At 39.0% G+C, this 19055-nt stretch overlaps 1 protein-coding gene across 2 annotated transcripts in view; it reads left to right on the forward strand.

Moving 5' to 3' along the window:
- The window catches only part of CAMK4 (calcium/calmodulin dependent protein kinase IV), a 139772-nt gene that overhangs the window by 60847 nt on the left and 59870 nt on the right, over positions 1-19055 (forward strand). The window lies entirely within an intron of this gene.

Consider the following 19055-nt stretch of genomic DNA (forward strand, 5'->3'; position numbering starts at 1 on the left):
TAGCAATGTGGTTAAGCAGTTCAGAGAGCTGAGTTGTTCCCAGTGCAATTGATGCACTTTGGGATGTTTTGCTATGAAAACAAGTAATCCTCTTAGACAAATGAGCTTTCCTGGGTAAATGAGAACATGGGAGACAATGCTTTAAGGATGTGCCACTGCTTGTGTCTGACCAATTTGGAGATGTAATTATTATCAGAGGGACTGAACTACCCGTGTTAGAGTGTTCTTACAGCAGGAGGTCTGATCTTTGCTCAGAGTGTCTCAGTATAAAAATAACCATGTGTGAGCCAAGTCGTGTACTAAAATGTTGATCAGTTTGTTTCCTGTTGCCTTTTTGAAAACAATTAAGAAAAAGGATGGCAGTTCAATAGTAGAGAAAAAGGGATGGTAGGAAAAGAAGAGGAGCCTGTGATTGTTTTCTTGGTAGAGTCCCATTTCTTCAATTCCATTTGTAAATATACATAAGGGAGCTCTGGAGAGCACATGGGTTGAAACTAGAAGACAAAGGAGGATGACAAAAGAGCAAATGCTCTTGGTTTTTCCATTCAAACAGACTGTCTGAATGGAAATAGTCAGCTGCTTCAAACAAGACTGACTCTCTAAGGAAGAGGTCTGTAAAACCAGGGTGAGGGACAGGGATAGGGTGGTCCAGATTGCTCTGGAAGTGATGACAAGTGATGTGTGATTAGGAGGCTGGTGGCTGATGGGCAGCTCCAGATTTTTGAGTGATGATCACTGGAGTGCTGTAATTTGAAGTAAAGTATTAGGAATTATTACTTTTGTCCCATGGGAACAGCTTTGGTAAGAACATAGGATCCTTTAGGATTGAAGTAGTCCTCTAGGAACAGACTGCAAGAAACATAAAATAGCTATCAGTGTTCTTTTCATTTAAACAGAATGAGTAATTTTTCATTTTGCATGATTAATACATTCTTATTTAAGAGCAAATAAAATTTTCAGCAAGACCTATCATCCAATTCTGAGAATGCATGCTTGTACAGTGTTTTGAGTTCCTAGGAGTTTCTGCAATTAATACATTTTTTGCCATCTTGTTTAATAATAGTAGATTATTCGCTAATTTTTGGGGGGTCTGGGGGATGTGGGTGATTTCATCTGTGGTTTAGGGGTTCTTTGTAGGGGTTAAACCATCAAAGAGTAACAGAAAAAAACATTTACACAAACCTTTCTGCATAACTAAAATAAAAGAAAGTGTTCATAATATTATATTTCTGTTGAGAGGTTTAATAATTCTTAACTATTAATACAAATTTTCTACAATTTCAAAGGGAGGAAGAAAAACAGGTTTTTACCGCTTCAAAATTATTGAAGCAGAATGCTTCCATTTTCTGTTGATTTTAGTTTTGTCAAGCCCAAATTTAGGAGTAGTTTAAAATCCTTAAAAATAAAAATTAGTTGGGAAACTAAGAGGCAAGTTAGAACTTTAGCTTCTAGAGCTGCTGAAAGACAACTGTCATAAGGATTGAAGAGGTCCAAAGAAAAGTTGATTTTTGAATTAGCAGGAGAGACACTCTCCAATAACATATGAGAAATAAAATTTGTAATGGTTCTTAAGAGCTACCAAAAAAAAGTTTAAAACCCAACATCTATGGGTCAGATGATAAGCGGGCAAAAATATTGCCTGTGATTTCCTCATCTAACCTTTGTGCTTTGTTCCTGGGCATAACTGAAATATATTGCCTGCTCATTTGCTATGTTTAGCAGGTCTTTTAAATTCCACGCAGGTGGTAAATGTAAAGATCTGAACCATGTCATTTCTTTTGGGGGAAATCTATTTCATGAAGCAAGAAAGAAGCAAAAGCAGATCACATAGCACTTCAGAAAAAGTCATCAAATGAGCAGAGTACCGTGATGAACTTTTACACTTGCAATTGCAAATACGAGATTATTTTGCTTTTTACTATGCATTTTACCACTCCTTGATGACTCAGTGCTACAGAAAAGTGAAGAATCTTTAGGGTACACTTTACAAAAATTATTCTTACTACTCTTAAACTGAGATTTAAAAATTATGTTTTATTTACAACCAGTCATTCTGGAGTGGTCATTGCTGCAAACAACATACAGCATATGGATCATATTGGACAAATGAAGTTCTTTAAGGAAGCAAACATATATATGTGGTATTTTTTATATGAAGTCTCTTATCTGTTTTTCCACATTTTGGTGTGTTTTGAGGAAGCTAAGCAGCCTGGGGTAAGAATCTGGGCAGGTGAATGCCTTCCAAGAAATTAGATCCACCTCTGCCTTAAATTTCCTACCTGAGTCTGGACAAGTTGCTTTAAAAATATGATGAGAACAGATGGACTCTGCTGTATGGTTTCTAAACTAAGACACCAAGTGCCTGCCTACATTGTAGGTCTACCAAGTGCTAACTACTGCAACTGAAGGAATTTTGGAGCTGCCACTGTAATAAAACAACATGCTCGGCTGAAAGGACAATAGGATTCTGAGCTGGTTTGTCTGTAGCCTTGGTCCTGGCATGTTCTCAGTATTTCTTTTGGTTTCAACTTTTTCATCCATAAAAATAAGATAATATTTATTTTATTTGCTTCTCAGCAATGCTTTGAATGAAGCCTGGTTAATATTTCTCAGTTCTAATTGATATGTGCTATCCCCTAAGCACAATTAAGTATTGTGAAATATTAGACCCTGTCTGTCTCAGTTGATGAGATATACAAGTATAGAGACTGTTTTGGAAAATTTTCATTTTGATTTCCTTCTTTTTTATGTGTGGGCCTCCTCCCTCACACAGTTTGTGGTGCTTAAATAATACTTCTGCAGCACTTTTATCAAAATCAGTATATATGAAGCAGCATTCTTCCTGGAGACTGGTTGATATTCAAATTCAGACAAATGTTCAGGCCCATCAATTTTTTCTCAGATCTGAAACAGAGCAATAGTTTTCAAGCAATACATACTCTGGAAAGAGTTGGGCTGGGATTAATACAATTGTACAAATAAGTTACACAATTTGAAGACAACAGATATTTCGTGTCTGTGGATCAGAAAGGAGAGTAAGCAAATGCAAAGGTAATAGGCTTCCCGTGTGGATAATTGGGGTTGGATATCTGGAGTTAGGGTCCGAAGGAGATCATAATGGTCTATAAGGCGCATCTAAAAAGTCTCTATTGCATTAATGTTTGCACATGTACATGTAGGCACACACACATGTATAAATATAAATATATAAATAAATAAATAATTATATATAAATATACATATACACACATATATATATATATGTATATACATTGGGAAGAAGGGACAGGCAACTCAGGAAGAGTACAATGATATTACTGGTGATGTAAAGAAAAAATTAGAAAGGTGAAAGTTCAAAAGGAACTCAATCTGGCCACTGCTGTGAAAGATAATAGAAAGTGTTTTTATAAATACATCAACAACAAAAATGGGGCCAATGAAAATCTCCATCCTTGATTGGATGCAGAGGCAAACACTGGAACCAAGGCTGAGGAAAAGGCTCAGATGCCTTCTTTGCCTCAGACCTCAGCAGTAAGGCCTGATTATCCTCAGGGAACCAGCCCCAGCTGGCAGACAGGGACAGAGAGCAGAACAGACCCTGTGCAGTCCAGGAGGAGGGAGGCAGTGACCTGCTGAGCCACTGAGACATTCACAAGTCCATGGAACCAGGTGGGATTCATCCAAGGGTGCTGAGGGAGCTGGAGAAGGAGCTTGCCAAGCTGCTCTGCCTCACTGATCATCAATCCTATCTAACTGGGAAGGTCCCAGATGATTTGGAGGTTGGCTAATGTGATGTCCATCCACAAGAAGGGCAGGAAAATGGATGCAGGGAAGTATAGGCCTGTGAGCCAGACCGTGGTGCCAGGGAAGATGATGGAGAAGATCATTTTGGATGCAATCACATGGCAAATACAGTGCAGGGGATCAAGCATAGCCAGCAGGGGTTTGGGAATGGCACATCCTGCCTGACCAACCTGATCGCCTTTCATGAGCAGGTGACCTGCCTAGTGAATGCAGGAAAGGGGGTGTGAATGTGGGTGTGTCTACCTGGACTTCAGCAAAGCCTTTGGCACTGTCTCCCCCAGCACTCTCTTGGAAAAGCTGGCAGCCCATGCCTTGGACAGGAGCACTCTTGGCTGGGTTAGGAACTGGGTTAGGATGCTGGGCCCAGAGAATGGTACTGAACGGTACTGGGTCTAGCTGGCCTCTGGTCACTGGTGGTGTCCCCAGGTTCAGTGCTGGGCCCAGCTGTTTAATATCTTCACTGATGATCTGGATGAGGGGTCAATTGCACCTTCCATAAGGTCATGGATGAGACTGAGTTAGATTAGAGTGTTGATCTGCTGGAGGGCAGGAAGGCTCTGCGGAGGGATCTGGATAAGCTGGATTGATAGGCCAAGGCCACTTGTATGAGGCTCAATAAGACCAAGTCCCAGGTCCTGCTCTTGGGCCACAACAACCCCTTCAGCTCTACAGGCTGGGGGAAAGGTGTCTGGAAAGCTGCCTGGTGGGAAAGGACCTGGGGAAGCTGGTAAAGAGCAGCTCAACATGAGCCAGCTGTGCCCAGGTGGCCAAGAAGGCCAAGGGCACCTGGCTGGGCTGAGCAATAGTGGGGCAGCAAGGACAGGGCAGTGATCATCCCCCTGTGCTGGCACTGCTGGGGCTGCATCTCAAACCCTCTCTCCAGTTCTGGGTCCCTCACTGCAGGAGAGACCTTGAAGTGCCAGATAAGGGAACAGAGCTGGGGAAGGAGATTGAGTCCTTTGAGGAGCAGGTGAGGAATGTGGGTGTGTTTAGCTTGGAGAAAAAGAGGCTCAGATGATCTTGCTCTCTAAAACTGTCTGAATGGAGGTTGTAGTGGAATGAGGGTCATCCCCTTCTCCCAGGTAACAAGAGACAGGATGAAAGTAAATGGCCTCAAACTGCAGCTGGGGACCTTACAGCTGGACATTAGGAGGAATTTCTTCACAGAAGGATGATTAGACATTGGAATGGGCTGCCCAGGGATATGGTGGAAGCACCATCCCTGGAGGTGTATTCAAGAAATGACAATGTGGCACTCAGTGCTCCTGTCTCTTTGACAAGGTGGCAATTGGTAAAAGACATGATTTGATCATCCTGGAAGTCTTTTCATCCCAAGTGATTCTGTGATATATATATATATATATATATATATATATATATATATATATATATATATATATATCTAAGCATGTATGTTTTATAGACACAAATATACAAACACCTATATACGCACCCTGGAAGATTATGTATAAATATGATATAAGCAGATATGGATTTAAAACTCTTATGTATTCCCAACTCCACAGGGAATATAGTTGGCTGAGTTTTTCATTTTCTGTTGCAGTGAATTGGTGGTATTAAGTTGTTATCAAGAGGCTCATGGAAATGTTTAGTTTTGTCTCTCGAAGGAACACGGCTTTTGGTTGAGCCTTCCCAAGTGATTAAGAAGACAAGCATCAGGGTGGAAGGGGCAGGGGAGTAATGGGCAGACACTTGTGTATCACACTGGCATAACCAGAATTAGTAAATTGTTCCTATATTAACTTCAGGAGAAAATGATGTATGTTTATAGGTGTAAAATTAAGCCTTCTTTTTATTGCCATGTGGTTCTATGTGATTTATATTTTAAGTGCCTCCTTCCTCCATATGCCTGTTTCTCTATAAACTTTATATATGGATGTATACACACACACACACACACACACATCTATGTGTATATATCTATATTTATATAGCTATCTATATCTATATCTATCTAAATTTATCTATATCTATATTTAGTCTATCCACTTCCATTGGTGCAGTAACTGTCAGTACTCATAGTGGACAGATAGTTATGAGTGATAAAGTTTAGCAGGCAAAAAAGCAAGAGCCTGACATAATACACCAATTTGTATGACATGCTAAGGCAGTATCCTTTTTTCTTCAGGTTAGAAATGTGTGGTATATATTCACATTCATATGCTCATTTAAGGTCATTTTTTCCTCACATTGTATTAATGTGTAATATTCTGATTTTTTTTCAAATTTTTCTAAAAAAGAGAAAGAATTGTGTCACATGTAACTCTACATGAAAACAGTCAACTGCACACCACTGTACATCAGTACACAATAAAAAGGACTATTTTTGTCAACAAGCTCATACATTGTCTTCAGTCATTTATTCACATACACATACACATGCACACCACACAGGCCACTGCTTGGTAATTAAAGGGAAACAGTAACTTCTTAACTACCACCTGATCACCACTCCACCTACAGTACTACCTGTTATTTTTCCTGTCTTTCTCATTTTTCTTCATCCCTGTCATCATCTCATATGGATATACATATGCAGTTCACACTCTCATGTTTTTACTGGGAGACCAAAAGAAAACTGAGTCAAAATTACTTTGAATAAAGAAATAAGGCAGTAAAACTTTGAGTTTCCACTGCTTATTTTCAGCTTTCTCTCATGTAAGGGGAGTCTGGCTTCCATTTTCTGCTTCACTACAATCCAAAAGAAATGAGTTTTGAGTAGAAATACATCAAATGCATAGTGTCTAAAGTAGGACAAAGAAGTTCACTTAAATTCTCTACAAAATAAGAGACAACTAAAGCATTTATTTTCTGCACTAAGTTACCAAAAGAATTGTGCTCTAGAAGCTGCAAAATCAGGCACCTGTCAATGAAGGTGAAAATTTACCTAAAAAATAAAATTGTTAGGTATTTTAGTCTTTGCAAAGAAACAAACAAACAAACAAAAAAAAGGGTGCGTCAGGACAATTTTTAGGAAAGGAAAAAAATCCCTTTCTACTATTGTAAAACCCTCCCCATGTAAATAAAGTTATTTAAAATCTGCAGTACATAGTAGCGCAGGTATTGTGTAAAAGTCACTTAATATAGAATAATATTTTTTTTCTGTGACCATTTAGATTGAATTGCTGTGTTATTCTTGAGTAAGTCAGAACTTTGGTTAAGATTTTGAGAATTGACAGTATGTATTGTATTTCCTTCTTCCTTGCCTAATTTATAGGTACTCAGAAAGGGTCATTTCTGGTCTTCACAGCTTATTTTTCAGAAATACAAAGATCATCTAATAAAAAGAGAAAAATATAAAGCTCAACTTGTTCCACTGTTCAGGGAAGCTCAACCTACACTATACATTGCACTGTTGAACAAATAGTTCTGAGTGATAATATCCTTTGGGTGATGTATTCAGTCAAAAAACTCAAACCCCCAAAAATGACACATCTTTAGCTTGTAATTGCTTGATAGGAACTCTGAGAAATTACCTCAGCCACAGGTATTCTTCTGCCAACCTATCCATGCACATTTTGCTCCTTTCCTGTTGCAGTGATTTGTCTTCTCCATGGCTTTACCCACGCCTGGGCAACCTCCATGCCTGGGGTGCACATAAATATGGAGGGGTAAGATGGGGAGTAGGACCAGAAACTCTTACTCTGTGAGGCTGTGTTTAATGCCACACTATCCTACAAAGGGATGGCATTTCTGAACAGTGGTGCAGAGGTAAATATTAAGCTATCCTGAGATTATACCCCTCCTCTTTGGAAATCTTTCATTGTTTGCAGCCTGTTAAAGAATTCTGGAGATATACCTTGATTGAGCAGAGGAGGCCAGGTTTCTGCATAAGTGGTGAATCTGTGAAGATTGTGCTAGGGCTCTCTGAAAGTGTTCCTCCTCTGCATTTTAGGAAGTTTTTGTTTTTAGATGTGTATGGTGTGGTGCTATCGTCACAGGTGTGACAGCTGTTTTTTTGGGGGAGAGAGATTCTAAGCTTAGAATAATGAATTAAAGGAAAACTGTATGCACTAAAATATGAAGAGGGCAGAAGATAAGAAATTATAGTGCTTTCTCCAGTGCTAGCAGTTCAGGTGTTGAAATAAATCATGAACATTTTATGACTTAAAATGTGTTATCCTGTGCCTATTATTCTGAAGCTGAGTTCTCTGTAGCCTCTCAGAGAGACAAATCTAATTGAGATCTGTAGAAGAGAGGATTTATTTTACCAAGGGTTCTGTAATCAGCATGTTCTTACTTGACAAACTGGCTTATTTCCAGATTAAATATATGCTTTTTGGCTGAGGTGGTCTTCATTTATTTATGTCTTTTAAAAGATCCACATGTAGGGAGGAATAAAAAAGCAAAGGTGGACATTGACACAGCAGCTATATAAGCAGCACAATCTGAGGGCTCTGATACAGAAGCTTCTTTGAGAAATCAGAAAGGCAGCACCTTAGTCTGGTTTCCTTGGGATACATCACCTGACCAGAGGATCTCTCAAGACTAGAATTAAGGCTCAATACAAATTTCTAAGCCAAGTGTTGTGACAGCTGACAGCTGCAGCACTGATGTGTGTGAGTGAGGCTTGTGATAAGTTTTTGTTAAACTAGACTTGCTCTCAAGTCACTGAAAAAGGGCTTTCTTAGAGAAAAAGAAAAAGCCCCAAACAAAACAACCCCCAAAAGACCCATGCCCCTCCAACAAACAATACACCAGCTAAACCCAAACTCTGAATAAATAAATCAAAAGTAATAACTTGTTTTCATACAAAAGTGAAAAACCCATCCCACTTCCTTTGTTATTCTTCTCCCTTCATTTTGTGCAGTCTTCAAATACTACTACTCATTTCCAAAAAGCTATTCCATTACACTTTGCATATATTTAACAAGCAGATGTTTCAAACGCCACCTGAGTATGTCTTCAGTAGATACAGTTGAAAAGAGCTGAAATTTCCATAAATAACATTTCCATAAATAACAAGAAATAGCATTAATAAGATGATTATTTTGTATTTCAGTCCTGTGATATTCAAGCCTCTTTCTTTTACAATTTGTTGGAGACAATCCTGATTTCAGATTTTTTTGTTAGAATTGCAGCTATTACATGATGTGCTAACTTGTGAGGGCTTCTAAGCAGCTCTCTCACAAATATCAACCAGAAGAAATTTAGATTTTTGTCTGCAAGATACATAACACTCATATAGGTTTCATGTCTTTGTAAAGTGATAAAAGAACAGTACTACAAGAAGAAATAGCTTGATAATAATTGTAGGTTTCTGAATTGAGTAGTAAACACAGTAGATACAGGATTTGAATGTAAAAAGATAAGAAACTGCAAAGTCAAAAGAACATAGGAGTTGAATGTAAAAATGTAAGAAAATACGAATCGAAATAACTCCATGATATGGTTTTCAAGAGTTTGTGAGAAAAGTCATAATTCCTCAAGATGAAAGCCCTAATTACCAGAAATAAGAAGCCATAAATCTGTTAATGAGAAGTCCAGGAAAATTATTCACTTCACCATTATAACTAATTTCAGTTATTCTTTTTTGGCCATTTCTGTGTTACAGCTGCACCACCATGGTGAGAACACACATTAGCATTTCCATGTTTTATGGATGAGAACCACAGGAGATAGAGCTGTATTTGTATCCAGGCAGTTGATACCACAGTTCACAGCACATCAACAACTACCCCCTGCATCCTTTGCATCCTTTACTTCTTTACTTCACAGGTAAAATTTGTCCTCTCATCTCCACACCTATGGAGTCTTGAGGGATTTCAGGTTTGGTTTTTTTTGGTTTTTTTTTTTTGTTTGTTTGTTTGTTTTTTTGGTTGTTTTGTTTTTTTGGTTTTTTTGGTTTTTTTAATATATATCAAAATTGCATCCAAATCACACAGTAGAACCAGAGGCAGGTTTTTAGGTCAGGTATTGTGATTTTCCAAATCTGCATGTAACTTCACTGGCCATAAAGGGAGACATAAAGTCTCCTGAAATTCAAAATCTGTTCTGGTTCAGATTTACATAGCTTAAAATTGTCCCCTTTCAGCATCTCCTCCATTTACTCTTAAATTGTATGAAGCATCAGGGAGCGCAGGATCAAATATGAAAGACACCCTGTGGCTCTTTGTGCATTGAATTCATGGGTTGAGGTGACCTGTTGGGGAGGGAAGTCACTGCATATTCCTTCTGCTCCCAGCCTGCTCAGTCACTTGTCCTTTTTTCCCAGCACAACTCATAGTTCTTGGCAGAGGAGGCAAGTTAACATGCTGCCATTAATGGAGCTGAGACATCCTCCATTGGGACTGGGGAGATGCAGGAACAAAAGCAGTCCTGTAAATTACAGTGTTATTTGTTGACACATAGTGTTAACAAGAGAATCTCAGCTCACAGTTCTTAATCTAAGAAGCAAGGTCTCTAAATTAGTTACAAAGGCTTGCTTTCACGTCTGCCTGTCTTTCTTAACCATCTCACCATTTCTATGTGCTTCTCTGTATCATCTTCCAATTACATAAAATATGTCTCATTTTCAGTCCCTGAAAATCTTCAGCATGAGAGTCCTTTCCTGTTTTCCTTTGAGCCTCCACTGTTTTATTTAGTTATTCAGATTATAAGGTATAAAACCTATAAATCTGAAGCACTTTTGGGGTCCATGTGTATGGGTCCTGTAAGCATAGAATTGCAGGTTCTGAATACTATCAAGCAACACAGAAATTGCTCAAGGACTCCTTGTTATCAGTGTTTGGGGCTGACCTGCCTGAAAAATGGACTGGAATCCAGATATTACAAGTCTCCTAGTGCAGGGGCCATTTGACCAGCAGGCTGAACGATCCAGGATGGTTCAGAAGAGGAAAAGTGTACAACGTAAGTTGCACCTGACATTGTCATGTTTTTATCCCACCTGAAATATTTTGAATATAAATCAACCTCATTTGAGCTTCAGTGCCACCAACCAAGCCTTCCCTACCTGCCATCTGTGAAACTGCTCATAAATGGAGTGGTGCAGCATGTAGCCCCTTAAAGGTTACTGTGAAGAAAATTAACTCCAGCCCAGACAAAACTGCTTCATTGATTACATGGAATTATTTGATATCTGTGATTGAGATTATGATATTAATGGTAGCCTTGATGCACCAGACCTTCATTGGGTAGCAGTGGACTCATACAAGTTGAATTGAGAAAAGGATGGATAATAAGGGTAATAAGGACCAGCTTATTATTCATGTGAAATTTCTTAACTAGCAGCAAGCATTGCATTTGGCTAATGATATAAGCGGATATAACTTATTCCAGATCTTTATCATGCAGCTGAGGGCTCCTGAGAATTTGGAGTGTTTTTAAGATAAAACATCAATGATAGGAAACATCCTATCACCAAGTAGCTCTCCATTTCTAATTTTTATGTGGCACTTTGTTTATTCAGAGGAATGGTGTGAATGAGAAGCCAAGATGTTTAATACTGGATGTTTAATACTGGATAATTACCCAGGATAAAAGCTGGAATAATAAATTTTCAAGGGAGAAGAAAGGAAATTTTTGGATTTGTAACAGTCATAGCTGAAAAGCAAGAATATACAAGAAGATGGCAAGTACAGATTTATAAATAGAGCCATAAATGCATCTATTTTGGCAAAAACAAAAGAAGTTACCTTTGATTTTACACATTGTTCTTGCATCTTAAAAGTGTCCTCCCCCACCCAGCTTTGGGAACAGTAACAATGGCAGTAACACACTATAAATAGTGAATCGCTGAAGTGAGCAATTCATGAATACCTAATAGGCCTAAATTTGTTTGCATAAACTGCTCAACAATTATCTAACATATTTGCAGAAATCTGTGTGTTAATGAGACAGGGAAAGAGATAGCAACCAAATTAGTCATATAGTTAGACCATAGCCTATAATGAGGCTTATTCTAATGAACATATAACTTGTTTTGTACTCTCATAAATAAATATAAACATAAATAAATATACAACATAAAATATGTTGTTGCAAATGACCAGTGTTGTACAAACTGTAAGTGGTTCTGAACTCATCCATTCACTCTGTGGTGATGCCACCAAGTTAATGTGGGTGAGTAACAGAATCTGTTCACTGTGGATCCTGTGTCTTTGGGGAATGTTACCTGCATCTGGTCACCTTTACTACTGAAACCATGTATTTCAAGATGCAGGGTCTGTTAATCTGTTTTGCCAGGGATTATTTACTGTTCTTACAGCCATAAGTTTATACAACCCCATGAATTTTCTGTATCCATCTGATGGTTTCCCTGCAAATGTACTGTGCTTTTCTTCAGAAACAGTAGAGTTGCTTCTTTGATGGAACAATTTACTCTTAACAGATTAACAGTCCTATCCCATGAAGATAGATCAGTCTCTTTCAGCTTCTACAAACCCAGGTATTTGCAGGCAACAGCTACCAGACATTTAATCACTGACAGGAAAAATACAGGCGCATTGATGTAACCAGCATTATTCCCATGCAGGGAATAATGTTCAGTCTGAGGAATATTCATCACTTGAAGGACTGCAGTTGCAAATTGAAAGCATGGAGATATGTGCAGAAAATAGTTGCTCTAGTAGTGAATAGTTTTCTTGGTTTTTTTTCCTTCATTAATAATACAAAATTACTTATGTAGGGTAAAAATAAAGATCCTCAATAACCCATGGTTGTTGTTTAACCCCAGCTGGCTCCTAAGCCCCATGGAGCTGCTCACTTGCTCATCCCCAGCAGGATGGGGAGAAAGTCAGAAGGGTAAAAGTGAGAAGACTCATGGGTTGAGATGCAGACAGCTTAATAGGCAAAGAAAAAGCTGTGCACATAAGCAAAGCAAAGTAAGGAATTCATTCACTGTGTTGCTTGGTAAGCCATCTCTAGGAAAACAAGGCTCTATCACCCAGAACAGTGACTTGGGAAGACTCTGAATGATCCCCCCACCCCTTTCCTTCTTGTCCCCCATCTTCATGTCCTGAGCATGATGCTACATGGTCTGGAGTATCCCTTTGATCTTCTGGAGTCACCCGCCCTGGCTCTGTCTCCTCCCAATTCCTTGTGCACCTCCAACCTTATCTGTGATGTGCTGGAATGAGAAGCAGAAAAGGCCTTGGCTCAGTGCAAGCCCTGCTTAGCAATAATAAAAGCATCCATGAATTATCCACACTATTTCTAGCACCAATGAAAGTCCAACCCTATGCTAGGCACTGTGAAGAAAATAAACTCTATCCCAGCCAAACCAGCACACCTGCACAGTGAAAACTCTGAGCTGAGCTTAGGGAAGATACCACAGGGCTGTGCAGTTGCTGTTGTGCTTTATGGAGTTGTTTTTTGTGCTCTCTATGATGCCCACGTTAAGCTTGAGTGCAGACAGAGCCAGTATAATCTGGCCAGTTTAAAATGCAAAAAGATTATTTCAAATTGTTTGGTTTTTTAAGATAATATTAGTTTGTTAGGAGTCCAAAGGTTGTTGCTGCACAAGAGAGAGCTGCAGACCTTACTGAGAAGGTCAAGCAATGTTCCAACAAGAGCAGCTACTAAAACATGGGAGGAATTCTTTACTTGAGAAACTGTTATTGTCATTCAATGAACAAATCATCTAAAGCAGCTGTTAAATAAATGTCCTAGTTGGAACAATGATCTATCCCTTCATTCAGAAGGGTCAGCTTTTTAAAATTCTGCTTTTACCTACTGTCCACTGCCATGCTGATTACTGAATTCCATCAGAGTAATTCAGGGAAGTGGGCTGAGTCTCATATAAGTCCCTAGTTTTCTGTCTTTCTGTCATATCACTTTTTGAAACCTCCATGTCTTTATCACTTAGGCTGAAGACTGACCTCTATCTCATCTTGATACATAGATCAGATCAGATTATTTCAATTCAATCCATCTTTATGAAGATGTAAAAACACATTCAGAAGTCTTCTTTAAAGTGTTTTATACTTGAATCTTGACTGAAAAATTTTGTGAGAAGGTACTCTATGTATAAACTGGGCAGAAACTGGAATTCCTGTCATTCAGGACGTTCTGAAATTGAAAAGCAAAACCTTAAACTTCATAGAAAATATTTTCTTTGAACCTTCTTCTTGTGAACATTTATTTAAATTCAAGCCTATTTCTTTTTTTTCTTCAAATCTCTCAAGACAGCCTGGGTAACCCATCACTCCTGTGTTTAGTTGTGACAATTGGGAGCAGACCTTTTAGACTATCGGGAGTGACAGCTCTGCTTATATGTAGTCTATGTCTGTACAGGTTTTAATATTTCAGCTTAACTGTGTGTCATGGTTTGATGCTGATGCCAGTGCCCCCATGAAGATACATTCTCCCTGTGAAAAGGACAGGGAGAAAAATAAACGCAAAATTATAAATGGTAATTAGGAATTGATGCCATAAAATAAAGAAAGGTTTAGGCTTCAGAGCAGTTACTGTATGAGCAAATAAAACCTTTTTCTTGGAAGCACTTTTAATAGTGTCCTGGTTTAGGGCAGATTTGGGAGGAAACCTCCAAAAGGGGCCCCTCCAGAAATCAAAGCCACACGGCCCCTCTCCCAACCGGTTCGGGAAGGATTTCCTCGGAGAGAAGTGGAAAGAACCTGTTTATTTAACAGGCAAAGCACTCCCCAGCACACAAAATGAACAATACCGGATGACAAAACTGATTCTCTGCTCTGAAGAGATGACAAATTCAGAAAGTCTCCCCGGTGGCTGGTCGCTCTGTTATCAGTCCCTCCGGCGCTGGGGCAGCTGCTGCAGCCACAAGCTGCAAACTCTCAGGGTTCCCAGGTCCCAGTCCGGAGCAGGTTCATCTTTATTTTTACCCTACATAAGGTTCAAGTTGGTTCAAAAAAAGGAAAGGAGAAACAGTCCAGGAAGAAATTTGGACTGTTTAGCTAAACTAGCGAATGAGCAGAAGCAAGAGCAAGCAGAAGCAAAGCAGAAGCAAGAGCGACAGCAAAGCAAAAAGCAAAGGAAAACAGCAAAAGCAGCACAATGTACTGCCCTGTCTCTGTGTCCCACCAGGCTGATAAGAAAACCCAGACAAAACTTTCCCTCTTCAGAGCCAGTCTTGAAGGCACAGAACATAGTATCCAGCATAAACAGAACACATGAATGGGGATACAAGCATCATAACGTCACCCTGGGACAAGTGTCAAGCTAATAATGCTTTGCACTGCGATCCCCCGTAAGTGTAAGAAGCACATAGTCAGTGCCTGACCTGCTGGTTCAATGGAGAATTAATTGCTCATATTAGAGGTGTTCATGTGAGTCAAGAAGTGGGATATTAATTAAGGAGCTGTGCAGAGCTGGTGTGAACAGACTCCCTGAGACGGGCAGTGCTGTGAAGCTCCTCAAGAGATTTTTGCGTTGATTTCTTCACAGCCATTGCCTGGGCACAGTGTTTTCACTGCACGGGGGTCACACCTGGGCAAATGTGCCCCTTTGGCTCTACAGTGCCCAGGGGAAGGAGAACAGCAGAAACTGAGCTTGCAGGATGAGGAATGGGCTCTTCTTCTTGCTCACTACTAAGTTTGAGGGTACAAAGAACATCCATTGGCCGCCTGTTTTTAGGGTGGTACTATACTGCAAAGATGCAGCTGGATTAATCTGTGTAAAGTGGTGGTTAATTTTATATTGTTTCATTTAATTCACACAGAAACAAGACTTTCACATCTCAGTGGTTTTTAGCATTACTCCATCTCACCATCTTTGGGCATGGAAACATGGAAGAATCTCAGCTTTCATTAAGTAATTTTCCATTCCTATCTCTTGTCAAAATAATCTGAAATTCAAAAGTAAGAAGTACCCTGAATACAAATCTAATGCTCCTTTTTTGCATGATCAGTATGAAATTTCAAAGACAGGGTAATTGCAGACACTTATCTATCTATGAAAGACATAAATACCTAATTCTACTGAAGTGAAATAACTGGAGGGACAAATACTAGGAGTAGTCCAGGAATGATCTCCCTTTTAATGTAAATGCTTTGTTATAAATTAAGGGAGCAGCAAGATTGCCTCTTGCTCCCGAGTTCACGCTTTTAGATCTTTGCTGCTGCAGGTACTTTATCTAGTTAGATTAAAGCCAGCATGCATTTGCTTATCTGGGCTGCAGTTACAGCTCCTGGTTTGCTTGCTAGAGTTTACTGAGGAGCACTGGAAGCCACATCACCAGGCAGTGGCTGTACAGCACCTACAAGCAGTCCTTGCAGATTTGCTGCCTTTCAGCATTCCATGTGCCTCCACAGTAAGCTGAGGAAACACATAGATGCTGTGGGTTTTAATAATCACAGGTCATCTAACAACTTTGTTAAGGTATTTTTTTGGCCTATGACAGCGAAATCTTCAAGCTCAGGGTCAGCAGTGAGGGGAAGATAAATAACTGGTTTGGTTTACCTGTCAAATGAATTCTCTAATTGACATGGGTGTTCCACAGCAGGTTGTTGCTCTGCGGGCCTATCATGGCAAATGCCCTTTGATTACTTGCAATTTAAAGTTTGCAAATACAGAAAATAAAGCTTAGTAAAATTGCACCAGTGTTAAAATCACCTGACCAGGCATTTACACAACCTGGCATTACAGAAGTAACATTTTTCACACAAAGTAATCTTTAAAGTAGAAATCAAATTACACTGATGAAATATTTGACTAAAAGTGTACTCTAGCCATTTAGCATAGGTTAAAAGCAAAGAATAAAGGATAGAAGGAAAATTTCTTAGCTAGTGGAACTGTGAAACCCCTGAAAGTTAACATTTGATTGTTTTTTCACTTCACAAATGGACCAGTTCTGCTGATGCCATTATTCTTGACTGTAATATACTGACACATATCTCACTGATGCTCCTGTGAGTAATGCTAATTTAAGGAAAGCTCAGATAGTTTTCAAGCACTGAACTGCCTATTTAAATTGCATCCAAAGAAGAGAAGACAAAATAAAGAATTTTGCAACTTCATTTTGATCAGTTATTACATACACACAAATCAGACTGCTGTATTTGATCTAGCCCAACATACTTAATTTGCCCAAACATTTGTGGTAATGGCATATTTTGATTAAATTATCCGAGTTTTAAAAATTGTTACTATAGCAACATATAATCTAGAGTGAGATGCCTGACTCTCATCCTAGCAAATAATTTCTGTCAGGAAATTATTTGATAGGATGATGATAGGAAAATTCAATATAAATAGTTGAATTGCTGATATTCCTGCCCAAACTAAAAATAAGCCAGGTTTAGCCCTGATATAAGTAGGTACCTTTTTTTTTTGGTAGGAGCTGAACAAGGTAAGTGTTGACATAACTCTGTCTGTTCTTAGCGTAGGAGAAGGTAAGAAGATAAAAGTGATAAAATAGCCTGTCTGTAATGAAATGTCATGACTAAATTTGTCCCTGTTTTCACTCTGAAACATTTCATATCACCTATACATGCCCATTTCTCTAGTAAAATCTATCCCAATAGCCATTACATATAAATATGTAACACTCCTAAGTGTTTCTCTGCAGCATATTTGCCATTGAATCTCATCATCCTGAATTTTGAGGTACCTTTTTCTCATGCCATCATCTGAGAAAGTGTGAAAGTCTACTGTTGTGTGTCAGGTCACAAACTTGATCACAGAGGAACTCACCTACAGTTTGAGAGTAACTGTCTATGAAACCAAAAGACCTAAAACTGAGTCTTAGGCCATGTTTTGACTTAATTAAGTGAGAGGCAAGGTGAGAGGAGGCCTCTGTACTTTCTCACTTGCAACTACTTAGTGCCAAAAGAAGTCCTCTTTAGATTTTGGGCAACCTTTTCAGTGCTTGCTCCCAGGTATGCTTGGTGCCCAAACATTTTCAAAACTGCAGGAAGCAAACTGTGGGTTGTTCAGTCTGTAGCAGTGCTTTTGGATAAGATAAATTTTTAAGTCTAAACTGCTCTGCTGGGAATATCACTGTCCATGCACAATTGTACATTAATTTTTCTGAGGTGCAAAGCATGTGGGAACAGTCACAGTATGTATCACTGTGTGAATCATCAAAAGCCCTTTGTTGCCCAACAGTGACCTTTGGAGGCCTTTGCTGCATGTTTGCACTCACTGAAGTAACCCAAAGTGATGCCAAGGAGATGTTAAAACTGAGCAAGACCTCAGGCTGGTGCTTGCAGCATTTTAGGAAAAGTTCACAGGAGCATATCTTCAAACCTGTTGCTCAGTGTTTATGTAGCAGGAAAAGAAATTTGTTAATTGCATTTGGAGTAGAAAGCAAAAACATTTATAAAGCATGCATTGTTCACAAGCTTAAAGGGTCCTGAGTTTGACCCCAGAGCAAGTGTTTGTCCTTGAAGATTTTGTTATTGGCCATATTATTTACCTTCAACTCAGGTAATGGAATATTTCATTCCTCTTCAATGTTTGATTTCTTTTCCTTCTTACATGCACTGAATTTGTCCGAAGTTGTTTTTTCTTGCTTCATTTTGCTTCCTGGCAGAGGCACTAGAAGAGACTGTAGTTCTCTACTCATTTACACCACTGTGGCATTACTAAGCTGGAATTGTCCCTGATTGGCACAAACGGAGAATCAAATTCTGCCTATCCAGTAGTTCTGAAGGTAATGGATACTTGGATTTTGTTGATGTTAGAAAAAAATAAATTACTGAGGAGTAGCTCTCTCCTTTCAGGTGATAAAATGTGTCTTCAGATGTTTCTTCTTCACTAAGAATTGGAAGGCAATTTTATGTCCCCTTTAAAGGTTTACATATTATGGCTGCCATTCATTTCCCATCTGATGTAAAAAGCCAAAACCAAAACTTGACTTTGATAAAAAGCTTCCATGAAAAAACAAACAAACAAACAAAAAAACCAGCACAAGTCCCTCTCAAAATGTTCTGCTTGACATCATGTATGTCATCAACTTTGAACCACAGTGACTTGCTGACTCTTATTCATTTCAGAACCCCCTGAGTCATCAATGTAGGACTTCTCTAGGGTTTGGGAGAATATTTGCAATTCAGGTAGTTTCCTCATAAGTGTATTAATTGCCTTAGAAACATAAAAGCATTCATAATTTGCTTACAAACATTTTCCATTCTTGCTTGCTTAAGCATTCTAGTTACAGGAAAGCTGCAGTTTTCTTTCCTGAACAAAATACTCCCTAGCTCCACACTTCTTGTGAGAAATGACTGATGACCCCCAAGAACATAAGCTGTGATTGTTGAAGACTGCAGTTTGAAAAGGGAAGGGGTAATCTTCTCAGAGGTTTAAACAGTAAT

Source organism: Molothrus aeneus, chromosome Z (genome assembly GCF_037042795.1).
Source record: "Molothrus aeneus isolate 106 chromosome Z, BPBGC_Maene_1.0, whole genome shotgun sequence".
NCBI classification, from domain to species: Eukaryota; Metazoa; Chordata; class Aves; order Passeriformes; family Icteridae; genus Molothrus; species Molothrus aeneus.